This window comes from Ranitomeya variabilis, chromosome 1 (assembly GCF_051348905.1).
Source record: "Ranitomeya variabilis isolate aRanVar5 chromosome 1, aRanVar5.hap1, whole genome shotgun sequence".
Classification (NCBI taxonomy): domain Eukaryota; kingdom Metazoa; phylum Chordata; class Amphibia; order Anura; family Dendrobatidae; genus Ranitomeya; species Ranitomeya variabilis.
The window spans coordinates 887,422,298-887,440,588 of NC_135232.1; the positions used below are offsets into that span (position 1 = coordinate 887,422,298).

The 18,291-nt window shown below is 46.1% G+C and overlaps 1 protein-coding gene across 3 annotated transcripts in view; it reads left to right on the top strand.

Annotated features, from left to right (window-relative positions):
• The window catches only part of AIMP1 (aminoacyl tRNA synthetase complex interacting multifunctional protein 1), a 123,882-nt gene that overhangs the window by 70,960 nt on the left and 34,631 nt on the right, over positions 1–18,291 (top strand). The window lies entirely within an intron of this gene.

Sequence of the window (18,291 nt, forward strand, 5' to 3'; positions counted from 1 at the left end):
ATAGGCCGCGGCTGTGGCGTTGTCCGATTGAATTCGGACAGGGCGACCTGCCAGAAGATGGTGGAAATGCTGCAGGGCTAGACGAACTGCCCAAATCTCTAAGAGATTGATGGGGAGAACTGATTCCAGAGGAGACCAGCGCCCCTGGACTGTGTGTTGAAAGAACACTGCTCCCCAACCCAGGCAACTGGCATCTGTTGTCACCACTAGCCAATTGGTTGGGGGAAAGGGCTTCCCTCCGAGTAGAGATGAGCTGTTTAACCACCATGATAGAGCCTGCCTGACCTGGGGAGACAACCGGAAGCTGCGGTTGAGAGAGAGAGGATTCCTGTTCCATACAGCTAGGATGGCCTGTTGGAGAGGTCGAAGATGAAACTGTGCGAATGGTACTGCTTCTATGGTAACCATCCTTCCTAACACCCTCATGCAAAATCGGATCGTATGAGGGTATGGCTGCTGAAGATTCCTCACTTCCTGTCGAAGGGTTAGGACCTTGTCCTGGGGAAGGATCGACAGGGCTCGGGAGGTGTCGAAGATCAGGCCTAGAAAAGAGAGCCTCCGAGCTGGTTGTAGGAATGACTTCTTTAAATTTACTAGCCAACCTAGACGAGAAAGAGTGTCTAGAGTGATGCTGACATTCTCTTTGCAAGCTTGAAAGGTAGGCCCTTTGATCAGAAGATCGTCTAGATATGGCAAGACTACAATGCCTCGGGAGTGAAGAATGGACACCACAGTTGACATGACTTTCGTGAACACCCTGGGGGCGGATGCCAGCCCGAAGGGTAAAGCCGTGAACTGGAAATGTAGATTGTTTAAAGCAAACCGGAGAAATCTTTGATGAGGAGGAAAAATGGGAATATGAAGGTAGGCATCCTGAATGTCTATTGAGGCCAGAAACTCTCCTTTCTCCATTGAGGCAATAACTGACCGAAGAGATTCCATCCGAAAGTGACGAACGCAGACAAACCTGTTTAAGCTTTCCAGATCTAGGATAGGTCTTACTGTTCCGTCCTTTTTGGGTACTACAAAAAGATTGGAATAGAATCCCTGAAACCTTTCTTCTTTTGGGACAGGAGAAATGACCCCGCTGAGACGAAGGGACTCTATGGAATTGAGTAGATCCTGTCGGATAGACTCGGACCTGGGAAGACGGGATGGGAAGAACCGGGGAGGAGGCTGACAGATCAGCTCTATCTTGTAACCTGAAGCTACAAGCTCTCCTACCCACCTGTCGTGAATTGTTTGAAGCCAGACCTGGTGATACAAACGTAGACGTCCGCCTACCTTGTTGGAGGCTTCCTGAGGAGGCCTCCAGTCACTTGGCCGAAAACCTTTGAGTCCTAGATCCTCTGGATCTAGCTGACTGGAAACGCATTCTACCCCCGTGGTTGGCCGAATAGGAGATCCGAGAGTCTCGGTCCTGATTGAGACAACCCTGCGTAGTAGAGCTCGGGGCTGGGGCCCATCTAGCATTACGAAAAGACTTGAAGCGGGCCTGGATTTGGCGACGAAAAGGCTGTCTAATCCTCTGCTGAGGAAGAAACTTACTCTTGCCGCCTGTGGAATCAGATATAAGCTGATCCAACCTCTCTCCGAACAGGCGACGACCCTGGTACGGAAGGGTCGTAAGAGATTTTTTGGAAGTAGAGTCGGCCCGCCATGTTCTTAACCGGAGTGCCCTTCTAATGGCAATAGCATTAGCTGCAGCAGAAGAGGCACAGTCTGCTGCATCAAGAGATGCATTGATCAGATAGCTACCAGCAAGCGCTATCTGTGAAGACATTTCTGCCAGTTCTGCAGGCATATTCCCTTCTTGAAGAGCCTTTGTTAAAGACTCTGACCAAGAAATCATAGCTTTAGCAACCAAAGTTGCCGCAAAAAAGGGAAAAAGTGCAGAACCTGAAGCCTCAAAAACAGAACGAGCCAAGCTCTCAATAAGACGATCCATGGGGTCCTTAATTGACGAACCATTAGGGAGGGAAAGCAACGTGTTAGAGGCTAAGGGTACCGTCACACAGTGCAATTTTGATCGCTACGACGGTACGATTCGTGACGTTCTAGCGATATCGTTACGATATCGCAGTGTCTGACACGCAGCAGCGATCAGGGATCCTGCTGAGAATCGTACGTCGTAGCAGATCGTTTGGAACTTTCTTTCGTCGCTTGATCACCCGCTGACATCGCTGGATCGTTGTGTGTGACAGCGATCCAGCGATGCGTTCGCTGGTAACCAGGGTAAACATCGGGTAACTAAGCGCAGGGCCGCGCTTAGTAACCCGATGTTTACCGTGGTTACCAGCGTAAAAGTAAAAAAAAAAAAACCGTACATGCTCACCATCTGATGTCCGTCCGGTCCCTTGCCGTCCGCTTCCCGCTCTGACTGTCTGCCGGCCGGAAAGTGAGAGCAGATCACAGCGGTGACGTCACCGCTGCACTCTGCTCTCACTGTACGGCCGGATCTGTCAGAGCAGGAAGCGGACGGCAAGGGACCGGACGGACATCAGATGGTGAGCATGTACGGTTTTTTTTTTTTTACTTTTACGCTGGTAACCACGGTAAACATCAAGTTACTAAGCGCGGCCCTGCGCTTAGTTACCCGATGTTTACCCTGGTTACCCGGGGACTTCGGCATCGCTCCAGCGCCGTGATTGCAACGTGTGACCGCAGTCTACGACGCTGGAGCGATAATCATACGATCGCTGCGACGTCACGGATTGTGCCGTCGTAGCGATCAAAATTGCACTGTGTGACGGTACCCTAAGCGAGACACCGGAGGATCCACAGCAGGATTCTCAGCCCATTTACTACCTAGCTCAGTAGCAAAGGGATACCTAGCCTTCAAGGCTTTATGCCCCGAAAAACGCTTGTCAGGGTGTTCTCGATTACGCTGGATCAGGTCCTCAAACTCAGGGTGAGAGGAAAAGACCCTATGGGTCTGTTTGGCCCGCTTAAATGAGACCTTATGATCTAAGGATGAGGTGAGCTCGTCCTCTATCCCCAGGGACTGATTGACGGCCTCGATCAAGCTATCCACCGACTCCTGAAACACTAGAGTCTAAAAATTAAGGGACTCTTCCGACTCATAATCTGTTTCAACTTCCCCGCTCTCTGCTGGGGAAGGAGAATGTAATACGGAGCTCCAGGATGCAGAAGCACCTGAGGGCCTAGGTGACGCTGTGCGAATCCGCTTTCCATGCGTCTGTCTAGTGTGAGAGCGGCCCCTGCAGGCCGAAGGCTCCTGAGACCCTGAGGCCTTTCCCGAGACAGACGGGCAGCTGGCCCTGACTGCCGGGGTCTGAAGGGATTTAATTGCTTCAGTCAGGGTTGCCATGCATTGCGATAAGGACGAGACCCACTGTGGTGGAACTGCCCCAGCCTCTGTCTGAGGGGCAGGAGCTGGAGGGCTGGCAGGTGGGGCTCCTAGGTGCGCTCGGAGTCGCAGGCCTCGCAGAGGCGGTTAGTCTGGGCAAGCGGGAAGGCAGAGTGGCAAGCTACACAACCAGTGTATAGGACCATGTGAGATTTCCCCTTTCTAGACATGATCCGTGAAGGCTATATACAGGGCCCAAGATACTGAAAGCTGGGGGGAGAAGCACTCACCCCAGTCCTGTGTCCCCACGATAACAGCGTCGGCTGCCAAATGCGGTACCTTTATCCATGATGCTTCAGGGGGCAGGACCGCCCTGTTGTGATGTGGCCTGTAGTAGGCCTGAAGCCGGGGCCTAGATTTTTCTCCGGTGAGGAAAGGAGGGGGAGGATCCGGAAGCAGAAGCGCCGGAGGGGGCGGGGCCTCACAGCGCGGTCTGCTGGCTGGATAACGCCGAAAGACCCGGAAGTGCTGTAGAAGCAGCAGCAGCCTTCCTGTGTCCCCCTGAGGCCTCCTGGAGGCTGAAGCGCCGACCGCTCTCGCACTGCCGCGGCACCGGCAGCTCACACCGCCGCGGCGCCGCCGCATTGAGTTTCCCCCCAGGACGGCCCTGAAGCTCACTGCTATGGCACCTATCACTGGCCGCAAAATGCATTTCCTGGAGACCGCAGCAGCGACGGCGCTCTGGGGACCGCAGCGTAAGACGCCTGGAGGACAGCTCTGGGGAAAGTCTGGGAACCTCCGCAAGCCCAGGGATAGCCACTCAGGTAAACGTTCAATATCCGGAGCCCCCCCTTTTCTGCCCCTTCCCCCAGCAGGCATATACCAGCGGGGGAGGAAAAGACGGTGCAGGAACCCTGGCTCCATTATATAGAATAAGGAGAGGGACCGTCCACCACCCCATCTATCACCGTGGCGTAGCAGGGTGTAGAAAACAATGGGGGATCACACGGACAACTGGGGGCACCTGTACAGCCTAGGGTCAAATACCTCAGGGTGGTCAGGGCCAAGTCCCGTGAGGGATCCCACGTCGCGGGGAAGGATACGTGGAGGATACTCGCACGTGCTTGCCCGTTGTTGGTTTGGGGAGATCGAACCCTCAAAAGGGTCCGTCGCCCGCTCATCCGAAAAATGTTGAAAAGAACAAAGGGGTCCAAAAAGATCCGGGACCCAAACGTGTGCCTCCTTGAGACACTAAGCATGAACTGGATTCTCTGGTAGCCAGTGTCAGGGTGTATATGACGGAGGAGGAGCTAACTTTTTTTCAAGTTTACTTAGTGTCAGCCTCCTGGCGGCAGAAGCATACACCCACAGTCCTGTGTCCCCCAATGAGGCGAAGGAGAAAGTAGCCTTAGCCAAATGTTTGGCGGGCAGACTTTCACATATTCCTTCATGCAAAATACCACCGCACTCTCTTAAATAAGTAATTAAAGTTTTCTTCATAAGTCAGAGTGTGGAAACGGAAAGAATGGCCAACATTTCAGTCTGTCCATGGCTTGATCAAGGCCTATGTGCTATGGTTGGTAGCAGATATTGGTGCTGACTGCCATCCCCTGTATCTGCAATAAATCATAGCACATAGGCCTTGATCAAGCCATGGACAGACTGAAATGTTGGCCATTCTTTCTGTTTCCACATGCTGACTTATGAAGAAAACTTTAATTGAGTGCCGTGGTATATTGCACTATTCTTTGGAGAGATGTCCCCTATTATAGACCACCACTGTCTTCTATGAGTGCCAACCAGAAATGTGATTGTTCCTTATACATATGAGCAACTAGTGTCTGCTGCCAGACAATACTGGTAACTGCTCATCTCTTCTAAATAAACTGTGGACATTTCCAGTGTCTGATCCTTCTCTTCCCTGACATCTGTGTGGGGAGAGTCAGGAGGATACCATACAGATCAGAACGATGGCTGGTCTCTCTGCGGTGGGTTCATTTGGCTTTCATCTCATATGTTTGGGGGCTTTTAGTCTAATCTAAGACCCAGTAACAACTCCATATTGGATCAGTCTACTCCACACAGCCTAGCTTATGAACGATGGCTGAGCTCTACCTCCCATCTAGTAACAAAATATGTTCCTCACACGTGTGTTCTCGGAGACACTCTCCACATTTACAGCAGTGAAGGTTAAGTTCCCTAGTAGTCACAGTAATTTTCTCCGTAGTCACTGCAGCCCCCAACCACACTAGTCTACATTGGGTCAGACAATGGCAGGATTACCTGATTGCCTAAATAGACACCCCAGGACTCCCCCTACGCCTGCAGACTCTGCACCATATTTACTCTTTTCTTCCCACTGTTGTGAGGTGCCCTCTTCTGGAAGAAGACCATAATATAAAGCATCATGTCGTCTCCGGCATCCGGCTCTGTAAAAGAAACTGGACACAACAGCTGAACATAAAACCGTGGGGGGCAATCTGGTGGCCAGTGCTGATTTGCTGGCTGTGATGGCATCATGACTGGGTATTGTACAGCCTCCTGGACACAATACATAGTGCGAAGTATCTGTAATAATGCTGGGGGTTTTTTCGATATGAAAACACAGGCCACAGCTTAGAGATGTATTTTGTTGCCTGGTAGTCTAAAACCATCATTACACAGGGCAGCAGAGTGTACTGATGTGAGATCCAGGGCCAGCAGAGAGGGCATCTTACGTCCCCTGGTGGCCACCATGGTCCTCTTGGTATAGCTCTTATAATGAGCATATAATGCAGCTACAAAAGAAAATAAAGCACATCTCTACCCCAAGTTCTTTGATACAGTCTACACCTACAGATATCTTTTAACATACAACTTAGTGTTGGTTCTGCGCACACACAGCAGCACTGCAATCTAAAGAACATTATCAAGGAGGTCCGAGAACGCATTAGTGCCTCAACCGGAGTGAAGCGCATTTCAGCAAGCTAATTCACACTTGGAAGAGCCGATTTCCCCTGGAAAGGAAAGCAGAATACCATCTGGAATACATATGTCATAATTATGAAATTGCTCTCATTGATTGTAATCCTATAAGCCAATTAAGAAACTCAACTTGTTTTTAACGCCAGAAAGGTTTACTGACTGTTGTCTCCAAAAAAGGCGATCTGTGCCATGCTTACCCCCTGCGCTCACAGCAGGGTATTTTCCATTTCACGCTGTTTAATTAAACCACACAACAAATAGCATAGACGAAGGGAAGGAATCCGACTTGTGAGCGAGGTAAACAGCGCTGTGTATCCAGCAAAACATGCAAGTTTAATCTCCCCAAAGGAAATCCTAATTACTGTATTATCCATCCTTTGCCAGGGACTTTCTAAAAAGATTACATTTAGATTTCGAAATTGGGAAGAAGAACACATTTTTTTTTACCCAGTGTAAATCCTCCCTGCTTGCTTTCCTTAGGCCAAGTTCTGCACTCTAATTTTCCTCTTCTGACATTTGTCAAATGAGTTTTTTGTTTTTTTTTAATAGTACAGTGTTGGCATACATACAGCTCTGGCAAAAATTAAGAGACCACCACATCAAAACCCTGTCATGGGCAGCCCAATCTCCAGACCTGAACCCCATTGAAAACCTCTGGAATGTAATCAAGAGGATGATGGATAGTCACAAGCCATCAAACAAAGAAGAACTGCTTACATTTTTGGGCCAGGAGCAGTGTGAAAGACTGGTGGAAGGCATGCCAAGACGCATGAAAGCTGTGATTAAAAATCATGGTTATTCCACAAAATATTGATTTCTGAACTCTACCTGAGTTAAAACATTAGCATCGTTGTTTCTAAATGGTTATGAATTTGTTTTCTTTGCATTATGTGAGGTCTGAAAGCACTGGGGTTTTTTACATTTTGACCATTTCTCCTTTTCAGAAAAAAATACAAAATGTATTGCTTGGAAATTCAGAGACATGTTGTCAGAAGTTTATAGACTAAAAGAACAATTTACATTTTACTCAAAAATATACCTATAAAGAGAAAAATCAGACAAACTGAACATTTTGCAGTGGCCTCTTAATTTTTGCCAGAGCTGTATAAGTTAACTTTTTTTAAATTCTTTTTGGTGCAGTGTAAATAAATAAAACTTTTCTTTCTCATTCTCTTCATTGGGGGACACAGAAACCATGGGACAGTCTGCTGCCATCTGGAGGCAGGCGCTATTATTACTACATTCAAATAAAGATGGTCTCCGCCTCAGCAGACTATTCCTTGCCTGCTAGCATTCGGCTTCCTCCGTTTTTTTCTAGTGTCAGGTGGAGGCAAGGTCTGTCTCACACCTGTCTTAGTCTTTAGATAACCGTCTCACACATGCTTTGTTTTTCATATGGGTCCATGGCGATTAACAGTGTAATTGTGCACCCTGATTCACCCACGTAGCAACAGAGTACAGTCTGTATCGTTCAGTCTGCATCGTCCCCTGCCGGTTTAGCTGGACCTGGGTACCTTGGCACAACCGCTGGTCAGGTACAGGGGCAGTGGACCCATTAGCCAGTTAGCTCCTGCCCGCCCCACATAGCGCTCTCATTGCATGGAGCAGAAGACAGAAGTTTTTTAGGGTACATCGGGACAGGGGAGTGTTGCCCTGCCACTGTCTTGAGAGACGTCCCCTCACACCCTCACCCCTCTCTTCATGTTTCTTTACACTGCAGGAGGTAGGAACCTTCTTGCGGTGGTGGATGCTGGTGGCCGCTGCCGCCATTCTTGCCCTCCTGGCTGTGCTCTTGGCCTGCTCCAGGCTTCTATGCTGGGGGATTGGTATTTCACGTTCCTCAGCATTTTTTTTCCTTTCTAGACCCCATGCTCCCTCCCTGCTTGGTGGCCTGCGGTCCCGCCCCTGGCGGTATGCGTGGGTGCCATTGTGGGCCCGCTGGCCAATCAGTGTGGCCAGACGTTTCAGACGTGGACCTATCAGAGATGTGCCTCTGCTCCTGCCCCTTCTGACCTTCCTCTTCCTGGTGGTGTTGCCATGTTTTCAGCAAATGTTAAAAGCTAAACACCGAGGCTTATTCTTTCCTTGCTCTGGGTTGCAACTACTTAGGCCGGGTTCACATTAGCGTGTGTGTGCAGCATATACCTGTGTACCGTTCTGCATGTGTCTTGCGTACAGATATTTAACATTGTGTACGCAGGGACATACGCTTGCATCAGTTCGCTTGCGGATGCGTACATATGCGTCGTTTTGCGGTGTCCGGCGAACGCAACATGTTGCATTTTTTTGAGGAGTCAATTATGTGCAGGCGTGCGCATGCAGATGAGTGCATCAACACAACGCATTACTGTCTATGGGAACGCATTGGTACGCATTTGTTCAATACGCACGCGTACTTCAGACCTCTCATGTCCAGGAAATGATTTCACCACCTCCACCATGCGCATAAACAATGCAAACGCATGCCAAAACGCATTTAAACGCATGCACGCACAGCATTTTCATGCGTAAGATGATGCAGAGTAAAATCGCAGCGTAAGCATGCGTATTGGCATGCATTTGCGCATGCAGATGAAACGCTGCGCATAGAAACACTAATGTGTACTTAGCCTTACTGCGGGTTTCTTCCTGCTCTGAAAAACATAGCCCTGCGACACCTGGGTACTAATCTCGGAGGATTGCGGACGGGGTAGGCTGTTTTCAGCTGTGGGCTGATACATTGGATACCTCAGCAGCTTACCTTCACTGCTCACTAGCGTTTCTCTTATTTTTACAGTTTTCTGTCCCTCTGTCTCTTATAGTGTCAGAGTCTAGAGAGGATCCTACACGCCCATTGACTCCGCCCGCACTGGTTACGTATTATTCATTTAATGGCAAATTTTCCACCAGCCGGTCGGTGCCCTCTTGTGCCACTTGTACCCCTTCTTGGCTCAGCGGACTTCTATGACTTCTGAGGGCAATGTGGCCCCTTCAATGATTTGGCACTGTCAGTAGCCAAATTAATCAGGGTGTGTGGGTTGCTGGCTACTGGTGTGGAACGATTGCCTGTGGCTACAGCCACCGCGGGAGATCTGGTGCCACTGCAAGTGAGTCACACCTTCCAGGTACCCTGTACCAGCTGTTGTGAATTCCGTTCTCGAACTCCCTCCTGTGGTCATGAATGGTACTTCGGTGAGTTCTGTCCGTGGACTCCCTCTGGTGGCTGTGAGTGGAGCTGCTGGTTCTGAGATTCCTTCTCCAGCTGCCCTCGTTTGGGGCTAGGCTGATTCTCTATTTAACTCCACTCAGATCATTACTCCATGCCAGCTGTCAATGTTCTAGTACTGGTTCAGATCTCTCCTGGATCTTTCTGAGGACCTGTCTACTCCAGCACAAGCTAAGTTCCTGCTTGTTCATTTGTTACATATGGTTTTTCTTGCTAAGTTCTAGTCCAGCTTGCTATCATGAAACTACCTGGCTAGCTGGAAGCTCTGGGGGTGCAGAGTGGCACCACCGCATCGTGAGTCGGTGCGGGGGTATTTTTTGCACACTCTGCGTGGTTTTTGCAGCTTTTTGTGTTGACCGCAAAGATCCCTTTTCTATCCTCAATCTGTTTAGTTAGACTGGCCTCTCTTTGCTAAAACCTATTTCATCCTGTGTTTGTGATTTCCTCTTATCTCACAGTCAATACTTGTGGGGGGGCTGCTTTTACCTTTGGGGAAATTTTTCTGAGGCAAGTAAGGCTTTGTTTCCTTTCTTTAGGGGTAGTTAGCTCTTAGGCTGTGAAGAGGCGTCTAGGCAGAGTCAGGCACGCTCCACGGCTGTTTCTAGTTGTGTTGATAGGAGTAGGGTTTGCGGTGAGCAGAGTTCCCATTTCCCCAGAGCTCGTCCTGATTCCGTGTTTAACTATCAGGTCATTCCTGGTGCACCTAGCCACCAGGTCCATAACAACCAGCATGACATATCACAACCACTATCCACGCAGCCTCTGTTCACCTCCTCATCCAGGTCGCCTTCCAGCTGCCTTTTTCCCCTCCTCTGGAAATGCATTCACCTGAATGCTCAGACTCTAGCTCCAGCGCAGTGTCTGTATTAGGCTAGTTTCACACTAGCATTCGGCAGGTCTGCTGAGTTCCTCCGTGAAGCTCCGCCCACTGCCGCACCTCTTCATTCAGCTCCGCCTACAGCTGCATGCGTCCTGCGTACCCTATCTTTAACATTGGGTACGCAGGCCATGCTGATGTATGCGTAAGCCTCCGCATGTGTCGTTTTGAAGCTGTGCCGACTGCCACAAAATCCAAACATGTTCCGTTTGTTGCAGGTCAGCGCTGCGTCAAGACGACGCATGCAGAGGCTTACGCATACATCCGCATAACCTGCGTACCCAATGTTAAAGATAGCTACACAGGACGCATGCAGCCGTAGGCAGAGCTGAATGAAGAGGCGCGGCAGTGGCAGGGCTTCACGGAGGAAGTCTGCAGCCCTGCCGAACGCTAGTGTGAAACTAGCCTAGACCTTTATCAGGTGGGAAGGTTGAGGGAGATGGTAGAGAGTCTGGTGTCGGCGGTAATTCATCCCTAGGGGTGTCATCGACAGACTCCCTTCCCACCAATGAAAAGGGTTTCTTTAGGAGAGCCAAACGTGTGGCCACATCCTTTGCTAACCATGAGGTACTATAGAGAGCATGGGAACACCAGGACAAGCGTTTTCAGAAATGTAGTCATTTGCAGGTGTTATACCCTTTCCCAATTGAGTTGGTGGCATCTTAGTCTGCTGCGCCGGCAGTAGATACTGCCATATCTCATCTGTCCCAGGACAGCTACCCTGCCCCTTGCTGAGGTTGCGGCACTAAAAGATCCCACCTACAGAGGCATAGAGTCTGTGATTGAGTAAGTCTGCCTTTGAGGCGGCGGGGTTTTTTCTTTGCCGCCACTTGGATTTTAAAGGCAGTTACTACTTGGGCTAAACATGTGAGACATAGTTTTTTGGCTGGTTCTCAGGAATTGAAATAAGCGGAGATTGCAGATCAGATCGCACAGGCAGGTAGATATCAGTGTTCAGCATTACTGGATGCAGCAGTGTGTTTTGCCCAGGCGGCAAGCAATTATGTGGCTGTCCGTCGCATGCTGTGGCTTAAAGGGAAGGTGCCCCATTTTATTTTTTGTATTAAAAATGATTGTTTATATAAACAATTATTTTTAATACAAATTTACATTTTTTAACTTTAACATTTTTTTATTATTAATTATTTTTTCAGCCACTGGACGCCGCCATTTTGCTTTGCAGGAGTGTAAGTGTAGCTGCACGACACTTACACTCTGCAAATACAGCTGCCCTGGGCATAGACATCTGCGGTTGGCATCCGACCCTATACTTTGCATTGAGCTGCTCCCTGCTGTGATCTGGCCATGCCCCCTGAGCCGTCCACATCACAGCAGAGGCAGGAGATCGGCGCCATCTTTCTGGAGCTCACAGTGCATCTATGAGCACCACTTGAGAGCCCTGCTGTTATAGGAGGAGGAGACCAAGGACTGCACAGGAGGGAGAAAAGAGCAGAGTCGGCAGCAGTGAAGTAATATCGGCGGGGGAGAGGCAATCTAATCCTATCCTTTGTGATGCTGACTCTGAGCAGTGTATCTCCTCCCATGTGTGTTACTGTGCTGACTGTGTATCTAATCCTATCCTGTGTGATACTGACAGAGCTGTGTATCTAATCTTCTCCTGTGTGATGCTGTCTGCTGAGCCATGTATCTAATCCTCTCCTGTGTGATACTGTGCTGAGACATGTATCTAGTCCTCTCCTGTGTGATGCTGCTGAGCCATGTATCTAATCCTACCCTGTGTGATACTGTGCTGAGACGTGTATCTAATCCTATTCTGTGTGTTACTGTATGCGGAGCCGTGTATCTAATCCTACCCTGTGTGATACTGACTGAGCTGTGTATCTAATCCTACCCTGTGTGATACTGTGCTGAGACGTGTATCTAATCCTCTCCTGTGGGATACTGTGTGCTGAGCCGTGTATCTAATCCTATTCTGTGTGTTACTGTATGCGGAGCCGTGTATCTAATCCTACCCTGTGTGATACTGACTGAGCTGTGTATCTAATCCTACCCTGTGTGATACTGTGCTGAGACGTGTATCTAATCCTCTCCTGTGGGATACTGTGTGCTGAGCCGTGTATCTAATCCTATTCTGTGTGTTACTGTATGCTGAGCCATGTGTCTAATCCTCTCCTGTGTGATACTTTGCTGAGACGTGTATCTAATCCTCCCCTGTGTGATCCTGACTGCTGAGCCGTGTATCTAATCCTATCCTGTGTGATACTGACTGAGCTGTGTATCTAATACTGTCCGGTGTGAAACTGACTGCTGAGCCATGTATCTAATCCTCTCCTGTGTGATACTGTGCTGAGACATGTATCTAGTCCTCTCCTGTGTGATGCTGCTGAGCCGTGTATCTAATCCTATTCTGTGTGTTACTGTATGCTGAGCCATGTGTCTAATCCTCTCCTGTGTGATACTTTGCTGAGACGTGTATCTAATCCTCCCCTGTGTGATCCTGACTGCTGAGCCGTGTATCTAATCCTATCCTGTGTGATACTGACAGAGCTGTGTATCTAATCTTCTCCTGTGTGATGCTGTCTGCTGAGCCATGTATCTAATCCTCTCCTGTGTGATACTGTGCTGAGACATGTATCTAGTCCTCTCCTGTGTGATGCTGCTGAGCCATGTATCTAATCCTACCCTGTGTGATACTGTGCTGAGACGTGTATCTAATCCTCTCCTGTGGGATACTGTGTGCTGAGCCATGTATCTAATCCTATTCTGTGTGTTACTGTATGCTGAGCCGTGTATCTAATCCTACCCTGTGTGATACTGACTGAGCTGTGTATCTAATCCTACCCTGTGTGATACTGTGCTGAGACGTGTATCTAATCCTCTCCTGTGGGATACTGTGTGCTGAGCCGTGTATCTAATCCTATTCTGTGTGTTACTGTATGCTGAGCCATGTGTCTAATCCTCTCCTGTGTGATACTTTGCTGAGACGTGTATCTAATCCTCCCCTGTGTGATCCTGACTGCTGAGCCGTGTATCTAATCCTATCCTGTGTGATACTGACAGAGCTGTGTATCTAATCTTCTCCTGTGTGATGCTGTCTGCTGAGCCATGTATCTAATCCTCTCCTGTGTGATACTGTGCTGAGACATGTATCTAGTCCTCTCCTGTGTGATGCTGCTGAGCCATGTATCTAATCCTACCCTGTGTGATACTGTGCTGAGACGTGTATCTAATCCTCTCCTGTGGGATACTGTGTGCTGAGCCGTGTATCTAATCCTATTCTGTGTGTTACTGTATGCTGAGCCGTGTATCTAATCCTACCCTGTGTGATACTGACTGAGCTGTGTATCTAATCCTACCCTGTGTGATACTGTGCTGAGACGTGTATCTAATCCTCTCCTGTGGGATACTGTGTGCTGAGCCGTGTATCTAATCCTATTCTGTGTGTTACTGTATGCTGAGCCATGTGTCTAATCCTCTCCTGTGTGATACTTTGCTGAGACGTGTATCTAATCCTCCCCTGTGTGATCCTGACTGCTGAGCCGTGTATCTAATCCTATCCTGTGTGATACTGACTGAGCTGTGTATCTAATACTGTCCGGTGTGAAACTGACTGCTGAGCTGTGTATCTAATCCTCCTATGTGTGATACTAACTGCTGGGCCGTGTATCTAATCCTCTCCTATGCACTCCTCTCCCCCTGTTATGTGTGATCTATATGGCGGTATTATGTGTGAAGTATATGGCGGTATTATGTGTGATCTATATGGCGGTATTATGTGTGATCTATATGGCGGTATTGTGAGAACATCTATTGATGATAGAAACTCTCGGGTCTCTGTTATTGCGTCCATGGAGACCGGAGAGTTTCTATAATCAATAGATATTCCGGATGCTTATCTACATACACCAATATTTTCATCAACCAAGATCACTTTCAATTCAGGGCTCTGACGTTCGGGCTGGCCACTGCGCCCAGAGTATTTACGAAGATCCTGGTCCCAGGTATGCCACTCTTCTGCACCAGGAGTTTTTTGTGGGAATTGTTTAAACTGCCTATATTGTGTGGTAAAAATATGATTATGACGATACTAAACTTGTCGATTTTTTTTTAAAAAAAATTATTTTAGGAGTATAAAAAAAATGACATTTAAAAAAAAAATGTTGACTGTGTCTCATTTTCTGAGACCAATAGCTGTAATTTGTTGGTCAATATAGCTGATTGAGAGCTTATTTTTTACGAAGTGATACAGTGTTTTAATTGATACCATTTTGGGATAAATATGACATTTTGATCCCGTTTTACAACTCTTTTTTTTTGAGATGACAAAAAACCCCCACAACTTTGCTGCTTCTGCAATTGATGTTGACATTGCATTGTGTCGGTCAGCAGATTGGTGCAGGTAATATTTTACAAGCACCAGAAAGCCTCTAGTCCCTTTCATGTAAAAAGTAATGCATCAAGTGAGCAATGTTCTAGTGCTGATGAATGAGAACGATGAGAGAAATGCGTTTCTACCTAAGTATCATTACTACAACTACACTTTTTAGCCTTATTCTGGAGAGCAGTCTGGCTATGATGAATTGAGAAGAACTAGCGTTTTTTTTGCTTTATGAAAATGGAAGATTTTAATTAACACATCTTTCAGTTGTAATGCTGTGCTTCTACATAATGATAGAATAAATCAGCAGAAAGCTTTGAAGTTAGCGGATAAAATATCTTATAATGAGACCCCATTATATCGTAAATAACAGCCCATCTCTTTTGACATGTATAATATCCACATCATGTATAGGAAAAAAAAAAGACTCCAATCTTTAAAGCATATATTTCAATTACGAGATGGGGGAATATATTAAATTTCGTGTGTGCAGAAGTTTTTGATAGGTGAGGAAGAAAAGCTGCAAAGTAAGAATGTGTTGGAAAATAGAACTTAGTCAATTCCTTAAAAAAACAAAAAACAAACATCAATTCGTAGAATCTTGGCAGAATGGATGTCCCAAAAATCTTAGAGAACTAACTAACTAATCACATCCACAGAAGATCCTAGAGATCTTCTGTGGATGTGATTCTGATTCTAACTATTCAGTCATCCCTTGGATACTCTGTAGACGAGTTCTCGCCATGTTTCCCTCTTTTCCACTGCTTCTATGAAATGCTTGATGTTCATTTCCGTTTGATTCTTGATGTTGTCCAGTGGGCAGCATCCTCTATTTCTTTTTACCACTGACATTCCAAGTAAATTTGCCCTCATCACATACCCAAAATATGACTGTTTGATGATCTTACCCTCTGGGACAACTCTGGGTTTGATGAAGAACATCTTTACCATTGATCCCACCTCTAATGTCTTCTCTATCAACACAGCTCAATAAATTACACTGTCAGTAGGCTCCTAAAAAGGGCTGTAGACCGGGCCATTAGGTGGGGAGAACTGTAAAGTATATATAAAAAGAAAATCAGAGCAAGTGTGTATTCCTGAGGAGCAGCGGTACATACAGTCTTGGAGGGGACACTTTTCTGAGTAACTGAGTGAGAAAGTCACATATAACGTGGATGTTGGTTGCAGAGATAAATTCAGAACTATACAAAGCAGCTAGTTGGAAGACCACTTTGTAGGTGTTTTTTGGTGGAAGAAACATGTAGAGATAGTTCAGATAAAGAAGAAAAAGGACACATGCATGAGCTAAGAGAAGAGTTTCAGAAAAGGTGGGATAAGGAGAAGTTTACTTGATTGTATAAATTCATTTGTTTGCGAATTTGAGACCATTAATACAGTTTGTCACTGTAGATGATAAGGAAGACCAGAGAGGTAAATCTAAATGTTGTTCACATGCAAAGGATATTGGAAAACAATAAGTTTGACCAGGGGTTGTTCCATAAATAACATTTATTCACTAATCACAGGATAGTTGATATATATGAGTGATTGCAGGGCTACTGACACTTCCATTGATCCCAAGAAGGTGGTCCTAATGTCTCCTGCGTGAATTAAGTGTCGGTAAGTATAGACCTGTAGAGCTCTGTAACTAGTCCTAGGACACGGTGAAGGAAGCCGCATCAGTTAGGAGATAGAGGACATCTTCAGAGGAGTGAAAGACCGTACAGGGGACTACGTGGATGGACCAGTTCTTTTTGCCATCAGTTCTTTTTGAGGATCTAGTCAGACTAATGTTATTTCTTTTTCTTTTCTTTTTTTTAAATTCATTCTGGAGGCATTTATTGTCTGACTCATAAAAAGGGAAGGTTTACCTCAAGGGTATAAGGTTTCATTTCCAGAAATTGGATCTCAACCAGCATAGCTTTTTTCTTTTATCAATTTTCTTTATTCTGCTGTAATTACATTTGACGCTTGTGTTGGATTCTAGCAGAGAACACAGCGAGAGCAAGAGAGGCAAAAGTAGATATCTGTGAAGTGGTTTCTTGACTTTTGGCTAAAATTTGGATTTTATATTTCGCAATCCTGTGCATTCAAGAGCGTTTCTACTAGTTAGTATATATTTGCCTACAGGGCTTCGTTAGTTTAATATGAAGGTTATCCATGAGTATTCTCTTTGCTGATGAGTGCGACTTTCAAGCCTTCTGGTATAGGTATAGCATCTCTGTAGGTGCTTATGCACAAAGGTCTGCCCTTATGTCAGAGATCGTAAGGCAATAATGATCGGAGGGGACATAAAATGTGTAGTAAGTTATGGGGCAAGTTTCTTGTAATCAAAATGTGGGACTTTTAAAAAAAATTTAATTTCTATGTTTTTCTGTCTTTTGAGGGGGAAGGTCCTAATTAATGAGCTCAGAAATCGTAAATTATTTTTATATCTAGCGAAAGTGTGTCCAATTTGTGAAGAAAGAAAACATCAATGTAGATCTAATTTGTCCATATTTAGTCTGTGTACAATGAATATTACAGCCTCCTTCCAAGATAAGCACAGTCTTCAGAGGTGAAAGCGTCTTCTTTGATTTAGGAGTAGTTTGTTTTTTTAATGTTATTTTACAACGTTGATTTTCCTTAGTAGTCGGTAATGAATCAGAAGACAGGACTTGTTTCATCAAAGGATCAGATGACAGATCTTTGCTGTGAAGGGATAATGGTGTACCTGGAGTAATGGCATTCACTTCATTATTGTCTTTTGATCTTAAATAAAATGTCATGCGTTTTTGTTTTTTTGGGCCCACATTTTATTCCAGTAAATAGCTTTTTAAATGGGTGGTCGTCATGTAGAAAGGGCAAGATTAATCAAGGGTCCCCAGACATTGACCAATCCGAACATGTGCAGCGATTGAACAATGGGCTGGAAATTTCACTTTTCTTGATTACGTTTTTCTTTTATTTTTTTATTCTGACCAAAAAATTATCATCTGTCGTCGTTATAGCTGCTCATGCGAACAGGTATGTGCTAGTTATTGGTAGTGGAGGTAAAACAAGCAGTCAAAATGACAAAACTAACATACTATTTTTGCAATGCATATGCTATACGTAACAATATTCCTGTTATGTTTTGTAATAAATTGTTGGTTGGTGCTCATGTTGTACAAATGTTGTCTTCACATTTCAAAGGACTCTTTAAAGAATAAAAATGAGTGTACGTCAAGCAGGAAGGTACTGTGTCTTTCATTACTGTGAAAAAAGATCAGAAGTCAACAAAAAGTCATCCAAGTGAAAGTTTTATTCTTGTATGTCTTGAATTGAGTTTCTGGAAATTTTATGTAATTTATGGCAGGTAACCTCACTGGCCAGTCTTAACCTTTCTTGTCTTTTCTACAAACCTTTCTATTTAGTATATATTTAATGGGGTTTTCCAAGGTCAGCAAAAGACTGTCCAAGAAGAGAAATGTGATAATTAAAGACCTTTACTTACTGTTTAAATCCCCCGTAGTTCCAGCTCTCGCCATCAGTCTTTGCTTATTTGGCTCCCTACTTGGTTCTCCTCTCCTGAGCTTGACCTCAAGTACATAAAGCGTATACCTACGTGACCTTTC